The following is a 19,056-nucleotide window of genomic DNA, read 5'->3' as shown; positions in this document are numbered from 1 at the left end:
AAAATAAAAACCAAACAGCTGGAGCTGTGTAGCTGCACAGCTGCAGGGATGGGTAACTCACTAGTGTGACTGGTCAGCAGCCAGGTACAAGACTAATGAGCTGTCTCTAGTCCATAAAAGGACTAACAATCATCTACAGATGACAGCTGTGGTATTGTACAATGAGGATACATAGATACAGAAATGTCCAAACACAGCTTAAACTTGTATAGCAGCAAGTGAACACATGGTACAGCTAATGACAAGAATTTTGAGAACATGCTTAACATATGCATAAAGTAATTAACTGAAAATGAATGACAGACACAGGATAATCAATCCAAAGTATATTGCCGACTAATAGCTTTGAACAGTTGGACTCTAGCAAGAGTTGCCAGATCATGAATATGAAGCATCAGGTTTGCTACTTTCTATACTTAAATATGTCTGACAAAACCAGCATCAGGTCATGCTTTGTGGAAAGGCTGAGCAAGTCTGGTCCCTGCAAGAGGTGAGACTCAGAACATATTCTCATTCAGTCAGCAACGAAGAGTGAGTAGCTGTAACTCAGTGCCAAATATGGGTCAAAGTGTTGAAAGAGTCAATGTTCCCCACGTGGTGACTAACACAGTAGCTCGTGCAAGAGGCAGGTGCCAGAAAGAACAGTCAGTAGTCAGAACTGTAAAAACTTCACTTCATGGTTCGAATCATCTGTAGCCAGACTGCAGGTTATTAGAAATTAATTCATTAGCATGAATGTAATCTTATTGCTTGATGTGATTAATGAAATCTGTAGAACATGGCAGAAGACATTAAGGCGTACACTCCAGAAGGTAAAAGCCATCTGGGATATAGCAACTGGGAAGGAACAGTCTTGCTTGTGGCTAAAAGGAAACCAAGAACATCACGGTTAGCACTGCTTAAATCATACATACGAGATCTTACAAAAAAGTGCCATAAAACAGTCCTTTGAAATACAGCAGCTATAAAAGTTTCTAAAAAGGAGATTAGCAGAAGCCACAGGCCAGTGATCTATGTACCCTATGGTTCCTTCACTAATCCATAACAACTGACAATACCCTCTATGAACTTTAATTGCTCCAGCGATTTCAATGACCATTAGTATTCTAGTGATACATTCAAGCAAAATGACAACAGTTTGCTTCAGACCCTATAATGCAGGAACCTTCAAATTTGGCTTGCAAATTGAAAACTCCAGGTTTTAATAATCTAAACTGATGGAGTCTAGAAAAAAGGCAAGATTTCATATTGACAGCTACTTGCAGGTCATAACATCACCACCTCTCTAGCTATAAATCTATCGTGAAAATTAAACATGCCAAGATTTAGGAAGCAAAGATCACACCTCCAAGACAACTCTTTGCATTAAAAGACAGGATATTATGCAGACAACCTAATGTTCAGATTTCTTGAATTCAGGAGCCAGAGGTACAATTACGTCTTGAAAGAAGGAATGGTAAACAGTAAAGTAGTAGAAAATATTTCTTCCATCACTAAAAGTGTCACAGCATAACAACAGCTACTCTTGTAGCTTGGGCAAGTGCAAGGCTTTTATGAGATGTAGACCATGCTGATTAATAAGTAAAATCCAGTGTTGTTAGCCTGAAGCACATTAACCAAAACGGTTGTTTCATACACAAACAAGTGTAATTGCATAGGATACAAGGTTTTTAGAAAGATGTCTAGGAAGAAATATTAGGACAGGGAGAAAGTCATCAGGATACACAGGTATGGCCCACCTGACCAAGGGATCTCCCGAAATAGATCAGCCAGGGATTTATCCCACAACATCAGCATCTTATTGCAGTGAAGTCAAGATAGCTCTCCTGAAAAACTACCCAGAGCTACACTGGTGCAACAGAGATCAGAATCTGGCTCACAAAGCTGGAGGGAAACCAGCTGAACTACTTTGATTCTCCTTCTGAAATGTCTTTAATGCAAGACTGGGCATTTTGCCCATAGCTGAGCTACTGATAAGAAACTCAGCTTTAACTGAAACTGTCTTACAACTTAAGAGAGCTTTCCCTTTAGGATTACGCAGCAACCAACTTGATTTGATTTTTTTTCCTGATTTTACAGGATTCATCACAAAAATGAAATTGTGCTTTCTACCTTGACACTTAAGGCCACAGTGACAGCTAGTACCAGGGCCAGGAGAAAGCTGGTCTGAAACCACTACTTAACATTTCTTTTCTGAACTCTTGAGTACAAAATATTTCCTGCTTGTATTACTAAGAGTGAAACAGCTAGCAACTTGGATAACTAACATTTGATTTTACATAATTGTTAGTCAAGTAAGAATGATCCACAAACACAGAACTTTTAAACAGTAGTTTTCTCTGGTTTTGGTTTTATTTTGGTTTTGTTGGTTTGTTGGTTTGTTTTTTTTTTCCCTGGATAATATACTTTATTTAAGAAAGCCTGACCACATTTAGCAACTGAAAAATTATCTCTAGGAGAGTACATTCATAAAGGTCTAAGACTTGATGCTGATGGCACTCTCACTCTCAACTGCACAAACCAAAAACTATTGTACTGAAACCAGAACAATGTACCAGGACATTGAAAATCCTAAGTCACATTTACTGCCTGGCTATATGAACAAATCCCAGGCTCCTGTAAATTGACCAGAGTTATAAATATAGTCTCACTGTCTTTCCTCACCAACAAGATAGCAAAATAGCAGAGGTCAGTCTGAAATGAAGGGTACATTCTGAGGTAGATCCCTAATTCAGGATGGGCTTGATCAATAGCACAGCATTTGCAGTCTGATACAAACTGTATGTATTCATAGCCAGTGCATTACAGTCCATTTCCCTCAGCTGAAGGTATACACAACCTGCAATTTTGCCTGCACAGCCTGAGCAAGGCTTTCAGCAATGCTATAGTACTAAGTACTTCATTTTGGTGACAAATTTGCAACAGTTCCACAGGTTTGGGACGTACAGAACTTGATGACATGCAAAACAAGTCTGTGAGAGCACCACCTCGTGCAGGCATGCAGGGTGACTTTCTTCTGCACAGCACTTGAAAGCTCAGGTGATCCTATACATTTCAGCCTAGAGGTGTTTACACTTTGGGCATGAGCCTCTGCAGAGTGAGACAGGACTACTCTGCTGAAATTATACCAGTTTTGATCTTTAGGCCATTCATCTAGCTGGGCTCAAACATTACATGATTATACTTTTACTGTCAGTCATATTTACCTAGCAAGTGGAACTGTAAAAAGTAGACATGCCACAGCATCAGAAAGGCATTGACAAAGACGGGAATAGTCCAAGGTGACAAACAAAATATGGGAGCAAATGGAACAATCAACCAACTTCATTTCCTTATCTGAATTATGTAGGTTTTGGGACTTGTGCATTATTTTCCAGGTCACTTCTTTTTAGCAATACTTTCATTGGAGAGATAATGAAGAATGAAACTGAATGATAGAGAAAAATGTGCATCCAAATGTGTGGCTGTACAAATTCTGTTATGTCAAAGGTAAACAGTCTGATTTTTAAAAGCTTTGCACTAGTTACAGTATTTTTCCACACCAAAACTGAATCAAATTTGCACAAGAAAAGCTTCGTGAACATGAACTACATTGTATCAGCTTTCTGGGAAAGGAAGTCTTTCTAACACAAAATGAACTGCCATATGTATGGCTGACTCATTAAAAGGATGGACAATGTCCTTTTTGTCCTATTTATTTTCCTCCTTATTTTTGTACTTAGTGAAGATGCACTGTGGTGACAAACTCTGAAAAACTTTATATCCTTTTAGAATGGAAATTGGCTTTTTTTTTTTAAAGGATGCAGTCTTGAAGAATTTTTTCTGGAAGCTCACCATGTGGATGAAGTGATAATGTAATAATTGTCTTCATTAATTAAAAGCATGTTTCCATAAATATATTTTAAAACATCACTATGAAAGTTTTCTCCTCTCTTAAGAACAACAAAGTAGATTTATCTGGTTTGTTTATATTTAATGGTCTTAAGCGAATTATTGGGGTGCCTGGATCCCAACCCTTTCATGCTTTGGAAACCCATGCAAAGCAAAAATATCCTAATGGAAAGAATCACAGTTCTTGAAATCTGCTGCAGTTGTAAGGTTCACACTTGCATAGACAGATTGCTTACCTCGCTTAACACAGATGGTATGTTATATTTTGGGAGAAAGTGACATAATATAAAATGGCACTGGTTTCCATTGGAAAAAAAAAAAAAAAAGCTCTCTGCATATCTACATAGCATTTTAGATAATATTTAGGTAGGATGTATTTTATGGGAAAGGACATAAAAGGACATCTTTCTATTTTCCAGTTGTGTTTGCACATATTAAATTTTTCTGTATATTGTGTCTGCTGGCATATTGTAAAATAGTGAAAATAAGGACAAAACCAAAATCAGCTAAGCAAAGCATAAGTGAAACAGAATTGCAGATCAATCAACTGGGAATCCAAATAAACACATATTTATAGATGTGATGGCATTATTTTTTTATTTATGTTGCATACAAAGTCAGTAACTGAATTAAAATCTGAGTTTTCACTTATTGCCCATTAAAACAGGCTGAGAAATTGCCCATTGAAGACAGGCTGAGAAAGTTGGGGCTGTTCAGCCTGGAGAAGAGAAGGCTGCATGGAGACCTCATGGCAGCCTTCCAGTATCTGAAGGGGGCCTACAAGGGTGCTGGGGATGGACTCTTCATTAGGGACTGTAGTGACAGGACAATGGGTAACAGGTTCAAACTTAAACAGGGGAAGTTTAGATTGGATATAAGGAAGAAATTCTTTACTGAGAGGGTGGTGAGGCACTGGAATGGGTTGCCCAGGGAGGTTGTGAATGCCCCATCCCTGGTGGTGTTCAAGGCCAGGTTGGATGAGGCCTTGGGTGACATGGTTTAGTGTGGGGTGTCCCTTCCCATGGCATGGGGGTTGGAACTAGATGATCTCAAGGTCCTTTCCAACCCTAACTATTCTATGAAAACAGAGAAAAGAGAAAAAGAACTTTCATTAGGACAACAATTAAGCAGCATAATGAAGACCAAACGGAGTCAAAACAGGTAACCACATATAAAATACAACTCGAGAAAACAATACTTTTGTAAAACTATCTAATGAAGGAAGGATTGTAAGGGAGCATGCACAGGTTCAATTCCTTTTTTAGAAGACTTCATGGAAACCTGTTGGCTAAACTCTGGTCCCTTGCACAGACCATGTCAGAGAAAGTGCATGCAAAACTTAATAGTCATTCTTGACACGTTTGGTCAGACCACATGTAAGAACTACTTAGCCAAGCCCTGAGACAGAAACTAATTACTTATTGAGTCCTGATTTGCACTTTTGTGAGGAAATCTCCTGAAATTATAAGGCGTGAATTATCTGTGATTAATATGTTCTAGAGAATATATATTTCACTGTAATGCAGATTTCATTTGGCCTGTGATAAGTGGTTTTCCCAAGCATCTGTAAATCAGTTCTAAATTTTTCTATTTCAAAGCCCGCTATCTTTTTCAGATTTGTTTGAAAGATGCTTTGACAAGGAAAACTATTACTCTTTCTGACCCATTAAAATGCCATACCTGATTTAAAGTGAAGTCTAAATGGCCCCAAGTAAAGTCAAATCTTGAAGTTTGACATATGGCTTCTGGGATGAAATCAATGCCAAGCAAAGACTAAATACCTGTATTTTCATCATTTGACTTCATCCATTCATCACAAAACTTTGGGACCTACCAAATTACACCAGTTTGTGAGCTGAGAAGTAGGAAGAAACGACTGCTATTTCTGACACTGATGATAACCCATCCAAAACTTTTGTTTGTACAGAAATTGTGGCATATGTTGTGCTCTAATTTCTCTGTAAGATTTAGTATTTTCATTGGATTAACTGTGTAAGAAGACAAGGTTTTCAGGTCCCTTAAGACTTCATCAGGAAAATTAGTAGCTACTTTTATGTAGCCTCTTTGCAAAGTGAATGTGTAAAAATAATCTTTATATCCAGAAAAGTAGGTTTCTCTTATCAATAGTCCTACCACACAAACAGAAAGACAAGAAAATCTCATCTTCTGTATAAATACTTTCTTGCATGTGGAGACATGCTGAAAGATAGGAATATAATGAGGTAAGAGTTTCTTAAGAAAAGAAATGGTATAAGTAACTCAGATAATCTCAAGTGCTGTTTCAGATATAGTGGAAGAACCTGGGGTAAAGAGAGATTCAGCACTGAATAAAGAAATGATAGAGGTAAACAAGGGATAAAAAATACGCTAAAACTAGGCAAGAGAGCTGAAGCAAGTATTGCAACTAATCTGGCTCAGAAATATGTCATAGTTTTGAAAGAAATTGAGTTTTTCTATGTGACACAAGGGAAATAACAAAATGGAAATGTTACTGATGCACTACAGAAAGCTAACTATGCAGAGAACAAAACCACAATTGGGCTGGAATGGGGTACACCCCCATTGTTCAGAAAGGAAAGGTACAGGAAACACTGAATGGTGTGTTTCCACTGAAAATAAATAGTAGAACTAGCATGCGTCAAGCTGAACTGATGTGGGTTATAATAACCTTGAGAGGAATAGTAGCAAGAATAGTAGTAGTGTGTGCTCTATCACAGCAGAGCTAGAAGTCTCCTACAATCACCCAGCAGCAGACGTTGTTGTAACAGTATTGAAGAAAGAAATACTGCTAGAAACTCTATGGTTAAGGAAGACATTAGCCATACAGATATATACTCGAGAAGCATCTATATCCTTAGCTCATGCTCTCAGCTTGGCTCCAAAGCAGTATAATGAACTCATATGACACTGATCCCAGATCTGAGCTTGAAAACAAATCTGAGCCCCTGAAAGCTTCCCAATTCAGCTGACCACCAAGCTGAGGTCCTCTTCACACATTTCACAACAAAAGCCTGAGGAGGCATATGAATTGTCTCTTTAATTCTAACTAGGTAAGCACCAGGCAGGTGGAAGAATTATTTCACCTGAGGACACAAAACAGGTATAAGCTATTAATTAGTAACTGTGGGCTGCATATGAACCATCAGAGAAGGTGGGGTCAGGAGAGGCTCTAAAGCAGTTTTCTGAAAGTAGCTATTTTTTTAATCCAACTACATACTTTTCACAGGGGAACAGATCAGTTTATGATTGTCAGTTATGCAGTTGCATGGGACTAGACCTGGGAAGTCAGAAGGTCTCTCTCTGTACTCTGCAGGAACCTTTCTACACTTTGAAATAATCCATGGAAGTACAAAGAGCAGCAAGTAAGAAGAATGTTATCCACTAGCACTCAGCTAGTTTTCACCAGAGAAGATTCCCAGGGCTCTGATGACTCTCACTGAGCAGCATGGGAGGCTCTGAAGAACTTTGCTGTCCCTTATGTGGTACAACAGCTGTTTCTCAATCAAGAGACATCACAGAATGGAAATTTGTTCAAACTCTTAGATATCTCTGGCCAGCAATAGTCTTCAGAGGAGACCAATTTTAGTAAAGGTACCGAGTATCCAAAATAAATCAGGATCCGGACCAGTAGGAAAAATTATTTTTTCTTTTTTAACATACTACAAGTCTATCAGTAACATTGCTCCTTAGCTTATCTAGGATAAAAGATATGCATAAATTTCACAAACCTCCCAGCAGTCTGTGCATCCTTTCTTTACACACCATGGATATAACAGGCTTCTTGGACAGTAGCTGTACCTGAAACAAGTGTGTCTCCTTCAGGTCAGACAGCTCACTCTATTTACACTAAGCTAGACAGCAATACATTGTAAGAGCTCCTTTGCATCCAACAGTGTCTCTCTTTTTCTGTGCAGCATGATGCTCACTTTGAATTCAATAGCTGGTAGTAATTTATTGTCAACATATTAGGTGTCATTATATTTTAGCACATGAACAGTTTTATTAGCTTGTCACATCATGACAGATTGAAAAGTTTTGTCAAGGGGAGTCAAAATTTTCTACCTCAAAGTCAATCTCAGGCATCTTATGTGCATCAAATGGCTTCCAAAGGGAGTGTTAACAGAATACAACACAAACCTAAGGTAGACAAACAACCCAGCTTACTGCAGTGAAACGTCTGATGCAGAGCAAAACACTAACTGAAGATTAACAACCTATTAAAAATGAAATCAAGCTATTAGAAGCCAGCAAGCATGGGAAGGGTTCTTTTTGTCATTCGGCTATTATCGCATTTGATGTCGCATTAAATTGCCCATTGGGCAAAGCACTGAAAAGCTAATATGGGAATGCCTTGTTTATAATGTTCACTTTCATCAGTGAATTACAGAAGCAATTCATCAATAACAAAAACAGTTTAAATGATGTATGAAGTGAACACAGCATTCTGCAACAACTGCTTCTTCCAGATAAGACCCAAGGATAAACTGCATCCACAGGGGGATGAAAACAAGACACCACTGGGTTCCACAGGCATAAACCATTTCACTTGGCATGAAGGACTCTTTATCAAGTGCAGTCACTTAGATAAATTATAATCAGGCCGAAAAAAGTCCCGATCTGTACTTTACAATTTTCCCATTAGCACTAAGTAGGGCTTTAAAGTGCTATAATTTGATAACAAGTCCCTTAAATGCCATGCAACGTGTACAATTTTCTCCATGAACAATAACATGATTCCCCTAAGATAGGTTTAATAAAGCCAAATGAATCAGTGGTTTCTGTTCGTTATTTATGAAACATTCAGGAACAGCTGCAAGAAATGTGCAACTTCCTAAATGGGATCCGCCTCCAGCAGTTGTGTAGACCAGATGGGAGAGTGACAAGCTCCACTTAATGTGTCACAGCATCAGCTCAATCATAAAATTGTACCAAACAAATCTCTTTGGAACAGGAGCCACCTGTTTACTATCAATACACCTTCTATTTCTCAAACAGCAACTCTAATTTGTGATGTTCAACCTAAAAGAAGCACCCCTTCAACCTCATGAAGCAGCCCTCGGCAAATTGGTTTCCTTTGAAAAAAAGCAATGCCTCACTCTTTATAGCCAACCTCAGGCAGTTTTAAAGCCTTTCATTTATAAAGCTTGCTCACAGATTAGTCAGTGTACCATCTTCTCACTGAGAATTTGCCGGGTTAATTATTTCAGTTCAAGTTTGGTTTGTCTTCAAGTTTTACTCAGTGGTTATTAGAAACAGAAATCTGCAATGCCTTCTGTTTTACCTCACTGCCAGAGCACTGGTCTGAAAGCCTCAGATCTGGTTTCTGCCCATAGCTATTATTTTCCCTACCCTGAATAAGAATATATTACATGGAGCCCGTTGCAACTCACTCAGGAAGAGGTGTGAGAGGTCTCCAGATGTCTATAACAACTTAGAAATAATTGTGCTGGTCTGGGGAGAGAGAGAGAGTAATTTAATTAGGAAACATAACCTACATACAAACTTTCCAAATGTTTAGTTCCATAACATAATGTTTACTTCACAAGAAAATATTGCTATTTGTCAGGAAGGCTTACTGCAATGTCCTGTACAGAGTGGGCACTTCCACTTTCCTCCTCTTTCAACAAAAACATGGTGGTATAAACACGGAGATGTGAACTTATTCAAACTACCTCTGGGTATCTAGAGGTGTCTAGGATGAGACTTCCACAGCATGTGTTTTGATGCTGGATTTGTGCCCAGATCTGTTGTGTTATGCCAAACTTCAGGGAGCTCACCTTGCCAAAAGTGTTTGCAAATACATCACTGGTGCTAACAAACAGTCCCAAGGAGGTCTAGACCCAGGGTCATCATGCCTATGCAAAGCACCTCTGACAACTAACAAGCTTTTATTCTTAACGATTTGCAAACAAGTCACCTCTGCAGATGTTTAACTACCTAAACATATCCAATCCTGCTGATGTTTTGCTTGGATGGGATTCATTTATAAAGTGTCAGATGCTCCCCATGTCAGCATCTGCTCATTCATGTGATAACTATTCTATTAGGTGACAAGGATTTCAGCCATTTGAAATTATAACTGGTATGACATTGACAACAGGAGTTGTTGTGATGGATGTCAGAGCACTCTGAAGAATAATGTTGTTCTTAAAGGGAAATAGCAAGAAAACAGATCAAAGCCTAAAAAAATCCCGTAAGCCCTGCCAATATTACAGGACAGGATTAATACTAGTTTACAGGATTTTTCCAGGATAAAATTCAGGTAAGACTTCTTTTTCAGAAAACGATGAGGTGAAGAACATCATCTAGCTAATGTCTCCATATAGGAACTGCAACAAGAGACAGGTTTTATTCTGAACTCCATGTACATGGTATCTATTCCACTGCAGTGGTATCTCAGTTAAATGTTAAACTAAGAAACTCTTACGGGCTACCACATCATAATTCTAGAGCGGTAAGTTTGCTTGCTGTCCCTTACACTGGTTTTCTTTCTTCAAAGATGCCTGTGACTGTGAATCCTAACTGATATGCACTGTTGCTGTCCAGATAAGTAGAGAGGCTTCTATGCTTAGGGGCTTTTTTGTCAAAGTAGCACTAAAAATAGCCTTTATGGCAGGGTTATTATTTTTGCAGTATTTCTGCTTTTTCACAATATTTTATTCACAGTATTTACTATTTTTTTTCTGAAACTATAATTTGTTATAGTCATATTAGTATGTGGAAAATTCAGCTATTTGAAAGAGAGCATTTTTTTCACTAGGACTAATTGAAAACATAAAAGTGAACATTTTTCAATAAGAAATATGGTGGCCTTATTTAAAATGAGATCAAGAAAATGAAGAAAATTGAAACAAAATCTCTCATATCAGCCTGAAATATCAACCAATCTTAAATCTAAATCTTTCACTTCTGAATATACCCCATTTTCTCCTAAAGAAGCAGTGGTTCCCTGGGATTCTTCTCAAACTCTCACTTGGATTTAGCTCTTTAGTTCACTTTTCCATGATGCACAGACCTCCCTGTGGCTGAGCAACATCCTGGTATCTCTAAATGATGAAACAAATGAAATCAGGCCTGACAGCTATAATTCCTGTGAGGTGCTGCTATGGCTCTGCTGCAGGGGGTGAACTGAGTACCTCCTAAGAGACACAGTACATATGCACTGTGGCTGTGCAGTAGGCCAGGCAAAGATCTCCAAACACTAAGTTCTATTATTTTAGTGTACAAAACACGCTCTTCTTACTCAAGACTTGTGAAAATATTAATACCCTTTTTTAAAAAGAAAAGTGGAAATACATACAGGAATAATAAAATTGCTTCTGTTGGCAACAGTTTATCATCCATATGACAACTGACATGAAAATACAATTAAAAAATATCTATACAGCATGTAAAAACAATTCCCTATGAAAAATAAACAAAATCTATCATATGAATGCAAACTTAGGATCGCTATATGCACACCAGCTCATATAAAATATATTTCTGAACATGTATGTACAAATCAAGGGATGGACTTTTTTACTTAAGGCACTTAAAGCCTCTGCTGTGTCACAGGCAGGCCTGTGCCTGGCCTGTATTCAGCCTCTTCAACACAACCTTGTCTTGCCATGGTGCCTGAGGCTGCCCTAGGTGCCCTTTCCTCCCCCTGGCTGCCCTGCTCCTGCACTGGGGACAGTGGGACGGGCACCAGCCCCCAGGGAGCCAGCAGGACTCACAGCATCCTGGTGATACCCACTAAAAAGCCTTTTGACAAGAACAGGGTATGTCTCATAAGACAAAAAGTGGGACTGTGTTAACTGGAAATTAGAAGGCAGGAAACATTACCAGGGGCTTTTTATTTAACATTCACATCAAGGCTGACCTATAGCAATAATACATGCAAACTTCTTTGCTCAATGAATTTAGAAAAAACCTCAAATGTGAAATAGCCAGCAGAGCCTCAGAGTTGCTCCTACAATGCATCCTGTGACCAAAGAAATGTCAGACCAGTTTGGAGCCAAATTCCCCAGGTGGTTTGCTTAAAACAAATGTTAGCATCTAATGTCTAAATACTTAAATTTGTTCAGAAAAGGTTCTTTGTTAGAAGCTTTCTTTGGCCTGGATTCAGTCAAGTATATGATCCTGAAATAGTGTTCACCACCGTAAGAAGTTGGTAAGAACGGTAATGCTATCAGGTTGTCTGAGAACAGAGTATGATGGCCTCTACTGTCCACTGCTTGCTGAGTGTTGTTAGCCCTGAGCCTGCAAGCTATGAAGAACATGGGCCTAGTATTATCACCTAGGGAAACGATTCCACAAGTGCATACAAATGCTTAAAAATTTTCTATTCAGCACAGCAGTGAAATAGCTTCCTGTGCCTCAAATGTCTGTTACACATCCTGGAAATAACGAACTAATCCTGAGCCAACTGCAACTTCTGGTTTTTAGATGTTGTCCCTTTCTTTAACCTCTGAAAAGCTGAGAGAGTTGGGGTTATTCAGCCTGAAGAAGACTCTGGGGAGACCTTAGCGCAGCCTCTCAGTTCTTAAAAGGGGGTTACAAGAAAGATAGGAAGAGACTTTTTTTATCAGGGCCCGTTGCAATAGGACAATAGGTAATGGTTTTAAACTAAAAGAGGGGAGATTCAGACTCTACGTGAGGTAAAAGTTCTTTTCAAAGAGGGTGCTAAAACACTGGCACAGGTTGCCCAGAGAGGTGGTGGATGTGCCACCCCTGGAGACATTCAAGGTCAGGTTGGATGTGGTTCTGGTCAACTGGATCTAGTTGCAGATGTCCCTGATCATTGCAGGAGGGTTGAACTAAATGACCTTTGAAAGTCCCTTCCAAACCAAACTATTCTATGATTCTATGATTCTAATGAGTGATTACCCCTGTAGCTCCACAGAAGTACAAGTTACAAGCATGCTTTAGAGAACTATTATGTGCTCAACTGGACTTGCTGCACAAAAGAAATCAAAAAAGCTATCAGCTAGATCTAGCTCCCTGACAGCAAACCCTTCCACTATCTGTTACCAGATTTATTTTAAACAGCATTGCAGCTGAGAAGCATGATGCTAGCTTAAAAATCTCTCTCTGTGCCAATGCTGTATGTGGTGCCAATCATTTGTTGTAACTGATCTCATATAAATGACAGAATACGGACAAGAAGGCTTGTAAGGACAGGAATGAAAGAACAGAAAAAAGGCACATGGGAAATTATTTCAAGGGCAAGGGATAGTATAAAGGTAGCAACAAAGATGAGCAGAAAAACAAAGATAGGAAAGTTAGGGGGTGCATAACAGGAATTCAAGCTGCTGACAGGCACTCCGACCCACTGGACTGAAACAGATTGATTTGATGTAAAATTAGTAACCATTACACTGGCAAATCTGAAGACATTTAAAATATTTAAAGCAACTACCATTAAAGATTTCCAGTTATCTAATATTTGTGACAATCTCACCTCAGAATCTTGAACAAAAAGAGGTGTTTGGTATGATCCTTCTAACTTATTACTTTATTAAGTCTTAACTTACCGTTTTGTACTGCACTGTTTTAATTGTGGAGTTATTAAAATTTGCAGCATCTTTGACAAGCAGTCTGCCAGTACTGCAGATAAAACAAGTTGGTTTTTATATAGAACCTTTATAAATTTTTAAATTAAAAACTGTACATTAATCAAATTAAAAAAAAACCAAACTTTAATTTTAATAGAATATGATTAACACTGTTTGTTGTAATGGAATTTTTTTTCACACAGCTGGCATCAGTTACCTAAGAATCAGAAAAGATTCTTCTCTTGATGCTTTTTAACTAAATAGCACTGTAAGTCTCTGCAGCTTCACAGACAAGCCCATTTTTAATAAAACACAGCTAGAACTCCTGGAAGGTTTCCCTTGTGAAAGAGATATCCATGTTCCTGTGGTTTATCTTTCACATAAATTATTAAGCAAACACAAACCCAATATTTGTTTGTTCCTCATAAGAAAAAATGATTAAAAATTTCTCTTTTCATCTACAGGATCACTGGCACAGTCTTTACCTGGACTGATTCAGTACCTTACAGAAGTTGTAGCTGAGATACCTCAAATTTCTATTCTCCACTAGACTGTTATGTTTCCAAAGATAACTTGTAAGGTTTCGAAGTTGCTGATAGATCATGCATACAGCAGTGCATACCAGTGGTATAATGAGGTTTATGTTAAGTGGTAATTCTTGCTAATTTTTATTACTACCTATTTAATGTACATATGAAATTTCAGCAGAGGGATCCCAAAACATCCTGAACTACATTCCATCCAACCAACTGCTAGAAAATACCTCTGAATTATTTCCAGACAGAAGTATCATCACAATAGTTACCACCAAACTTAGAGAAAATAGAGAGATAATTTAAATATTATTATTGACTAGCATTCTGGGACAGTTAAAAAATTATATCCTAAAATGGTGTAATTTTTTCATCTATAATAGAAACTGGATAAAAGCAAAAAATGAAGCTAAGCTTGCCTCACACATCCTTTATGAACTATTTAAAATCAAGTCTTTGTTACCAGGATAAAATATTTCTTTCACTTTAGTGACTACAGAGTATCTCCATACAGAAGTGAAGTGTATTTCTGTATTACCATGGAAGCCTTATTTATCAGTGAGACTTACATTTTGTTAGGTATCACCTGACAAGTATTGGGCACCATTGTACTGTGCAGTGAAAGAAAATTTAGGAAGATTCAGTCAACACTGCGAATTTCCCTCTAACGTTTTTCCAGTTGATGATGAATAATTCATCCACCATCTTATGCACCAAATGTTTGCATCAGTTCATCTCAATAACCACAATAATTACCCATTTGTTGACTAGGCTGTTACTTGTCAGCATAGACAAGACTTGTTCACATCAAATGTTTCCAAATCTCTAACAAGACTTTCTAACTATTTACGCCTATTCAATCCTCCCCTGGAGTCCTACTCTTCCAAATTAAAGATACTGCACAAACACTATTTTGCTCTACCAACTTTCTTTCTTATTCTCCATTCTGCTGAGACCTGTCAGTCTTGACTATATAAAGTGGCCTATACCATTCTATATTAATAACGTTCTGTTTAGTGTTCTTACTGTTTCCATAGAGATGTCAGAGCCATAAATGTTTACTTCTGCCACAGCTCTGAAAGGTGTCTACTGGGACAGCTCATTCAAAAGACTGCATTGATCCACCACATAAAATAGACTCTTTTCTTCACTGGGTTGCAATCCCCAAGCTCCACCTCTTGCAATAATCAGGTATCCATAATTGCTCCCAGAGAGAGTGACTGTGCTACCATTCCCTACACACAGAAGCAGAAGAGGTCTGGTTCTTGCCTGTAAACATCTCAGTCCAGACAAATGAGCAGTGGGTGCTCAGGGGAGCCCATGTACATCATGGCTCAGAATAGCTTCAGTTACAATACTGGCCTGAAACTGGTATGATTTGTTGTTTGCTGTATGGTTTGTTACCTTGGCTTGGCTTCCTACTTGATTAATGCTTGTGTAGAACTGGAGCTGGCCAGTGGAAGTCCCACCAGTCTCAGTAGAATGATTGGCATATATGAGACTCAAAACTTGAACTACATTCATTTTTAAAATGCTTAGTCTGACTGATTAATTCTGTAAGGTATTTTCTCTACTTTCTCATAAAAAATAGTGGAATGATACCATTTTTATAGCCAAAAAGACTTAGGCTTTTGTCAGCCTGTGTCACAGTCCTTACACACAGCAGGCATGAAAAGAGTAAGCACGAGCTTCCTGACAGAGCACAGAGATTAATTTATCTATGCCACCTCCTTAATTTGAGAGAACAATGCTGAAAACCTACTTTATTTACGCCTACACTATGTCAGGCGCACGAACAGAACTTTAGTCTTTTTAGAACTAGAATAACAGATCATTTCATTACTCCTTCAGACACTTCGACACCACTCATAAAGCACGTTGTACTATTGAAAGTTTCTGCATATGCTTACAGTATGAATATAAATGCATCTTAATGCATGACTTTTTCTCCTTTTGGAACAACTTTCTTTTCTGCAAATATGACACTGCCAACAAATCCACCACAGAATTAACTAAAAACGCTTTCTGAAAATCCAAGTATGAGAGTCAAGCCAGGTTATGCTCAGTCTCATCAAGCGACTCTTCTGAATGACTGGCTTGTATTAATCCAGAGGGGGAAGTAGTGCTGGCAAGACCAACGTTTTATTAAGTATTCATGTAAGATTATGGAAGTGATAGTTTTACTTTGAGGTCAACATTAGGCAGGCACCTGAAATGCATCCAAAAGCAGACACCTGCATCTCTTATGTCTATTACAGTACTATTTTAGGAGCATAATCCTGAAAAAAAAAACCAAACCCCAAACATTACAATCCACATTCTGCAAATGGCCAGTTCTATCTTCCCTTTCAACAGATCAGAAAACTGACCCCTTGGACAGCTTCTCATATATCCTCAGAATTTCCTTTCTCTCAGCGTTTTACCAGATCTCCAAACTTGTTTGTCCTAAACTAAAAGCAGTATTTCATAAAATTTCATACCTGTTCCTGCACTAGAAACAAATGTGGAATAGCCTAAAGCTCTTTGTCATTACAGGGTCATTTCCTTTTATTCAGCAGATGGCCATTTTCAGTCACATCATATGAGGATGCATTCACGTCCTCAGATGTGAACATATTCATATTCACGTCAGTTGCCTCTGCCATTGAACAAGAATCTCTAAGTCAGTTAGAAAGACTACAAAATAGTATCTAAAATATTCTTTCTGTATTAATGACAGGCTTTACACATTAACATTCTGACCATAACTATTTTCAAGGACTGGCCAACCTCCATGCTAGATTTCTTGGCTGCTCTGCTACCTCTGCTCTGCTAGAACTGGAGCCTTGCCTGTACCCCCTGCTGTCCTCCCTTTAACTTGTCCTAACCCAATGATCCCCATTTCATAGCTCATCTATAACACATGGTCTGCAAGATATATTGCAATGTGAATTTAAATGTCCTTCTGACAGGAAGAGCAAACTAAGAAGCTATCTGAAATATGTTAGTTGCAGAGATTCATTGTTTGTGGACTTCAATAATTAGAGATCAACTCCTTAAACATGTTACCTTTTTTTTTTTTTTTATGTTACTCAGGCTCGTGTATTATTTTCTACTGCACTTCTCTAGCTGTCAGGCTGAACTGTCCAATATTACCCTGGAGACAGACTACCAAGTTCATTAGTAGAGAGAACAGTGGCAAGCTGCTCTGCAAGAACACTCCTGACTTTGCAGCTGCTTCTGTGGATGTGTCTCTTGAAAGCTGCTGAATGTTCCTGCTCATTCTGCAGAGTCGGTATAGATTACCTTTTTCATCTCCCTCTGCATTAAGTCACCAGAGGTCAACTCTCATTTACTGCTCATTACTCAAGCTCTCTCTCACAAGATTGTTAGGGAGGGGGGGAAGGGTTTATTGGATTTAAAGTACATTAGCTGAAGCACACAGCTTAGCAATGGTGTCTTCCAGTAACTCAGAAAAAGATAGGTTCTACTGTAAATCAGGTGTTCAGAGAGATCAGTTATACTTGTTTTATCTCTTCTGCATACATACATCTCCAACCAGGGCTCAACAGCATATTCCTTGTTCAGTCTGCTTTTTAACTCCTGACACTTTAGCAGACATTTTGAGATTTGTGATGGAGCACTGTTGTTTAGACTACTGCTTCTCCAATGCTTGAAACATGCTAAGATTATTTTTTTTTTTCATATTATTGTTACCTGATCTCCTTTTGTCCCTTTTCAAGCCCATTCAATTACTGGCTTCTCAAACTAGAAGCTAGTTTGAGAAACATTCAAGTTTTCTTCACTACAAACACTATGGATGAACTGGGACAGCTGCAGAGCACATGGGAAAGGCACCCATCTGAGTGTAACATGACCAGCATATTTTCTGTGTGCTCCTTTTCACTATATTCAAGTATCTTCTGATACAAATTTCTTACACCGTTTATGGAGAGGGAACTGAGAGACAAAGACATGATTAGTACAAAAATACAGTGTGCATTTAACAAATAAAGTTGTATCACAGACCACAGTGCAGCTTTTCACTACAGATACATACTGGTGATTTACAAATAAAATAAGTAGTATCTCTAAAGAGACTATAAATAACTATTTAACACCAGCAAATAATTGTTTCTTTGTTTTACCACACTTAAGATTATTTTGACCTTTAAAATCTGCAGAATGAACAGAATTTCTCTCAATATGCTCCATTTATTAGGAAAGAGACAAATTCAGAAAAGACACGAAGAAATTCATAGTCCAGTTCCAATTCACACTAGCCTGCAACAGCTATAGCTGCAATGCAAACAGCAACTGGCAACTTGGACCCATAGATTTTGTCACTAATCAGATCAGGATATAGCATCGACTATATTACATCCATCTAAACATCAATACTTAGAATCGACTTAGTTCACTGTCTTTGCTTATACGGTCATGTCATAACTGTTACAGTACCTGCAACATCACATACTTCATGTCACAATAGCAATTTAAACCTTATATGCATAAATCATGCAAATGTTATTTCTGTCCTTTGCTTGCTGATATTCTTACTAAAGTCACAGAAGTACATAACCATGCTGTGTCAGATTCTGCATTCTGTACGGGTTTGGTAACAGGCAGTATTATCCGCTAAGTTATCAGGGTAGTATTGTTATTTTCCTAATGGCTAAACAAAGTTCCTCTGTAGTATATCAGTATTTCAGAGCACCAGTAACTACCTAAAAACCACTAAAATACTGACTTTGGAATATAGGTTACTTTTAAAAAGCCTAGTATTTAACTCTGTAGCCAGAAAACTAAAAGCTCAATGATACATTAGACAACATATTCACTGTGCATTGTTCTGTTGACAGGACTGTACATTATCTGAAAACAATGAACATATCAGTACCATAAACTTGAATAAAAGAGCTGAAGGAGGAAAAATGCCGAAATGTGGGTTTGACCTCTCCTAGGATCACATGGCTATAGTTGTAATAGATGGAACCAGTAATACTTGCACTTTGAGGCCAGGAAATAAAAATGCTACCCACAAAATTGATAGTAAGGCACAAGATGATAATCAAATAATTTACATTGTTCTCAAAGTTCATCTACAAATGGAA

This window comes from Psittacula echo (genome assembly GCF_963264785.1).
Source record: "Psittacula echo genome assembly, chromosome: 1".
In the NCBI taxonomy this organism is placed as follows: domain Eukaryota; kingdom Metazoa; phylum Chordata; class Aves; order Psittaciformes; family Psittacidae; genus Psittacula; species Psittacula echo.
The sequence above is the reverse complement of the archived record's forward strand: the minus strand, read 5'-3'. Positions refer to the sequence as shown.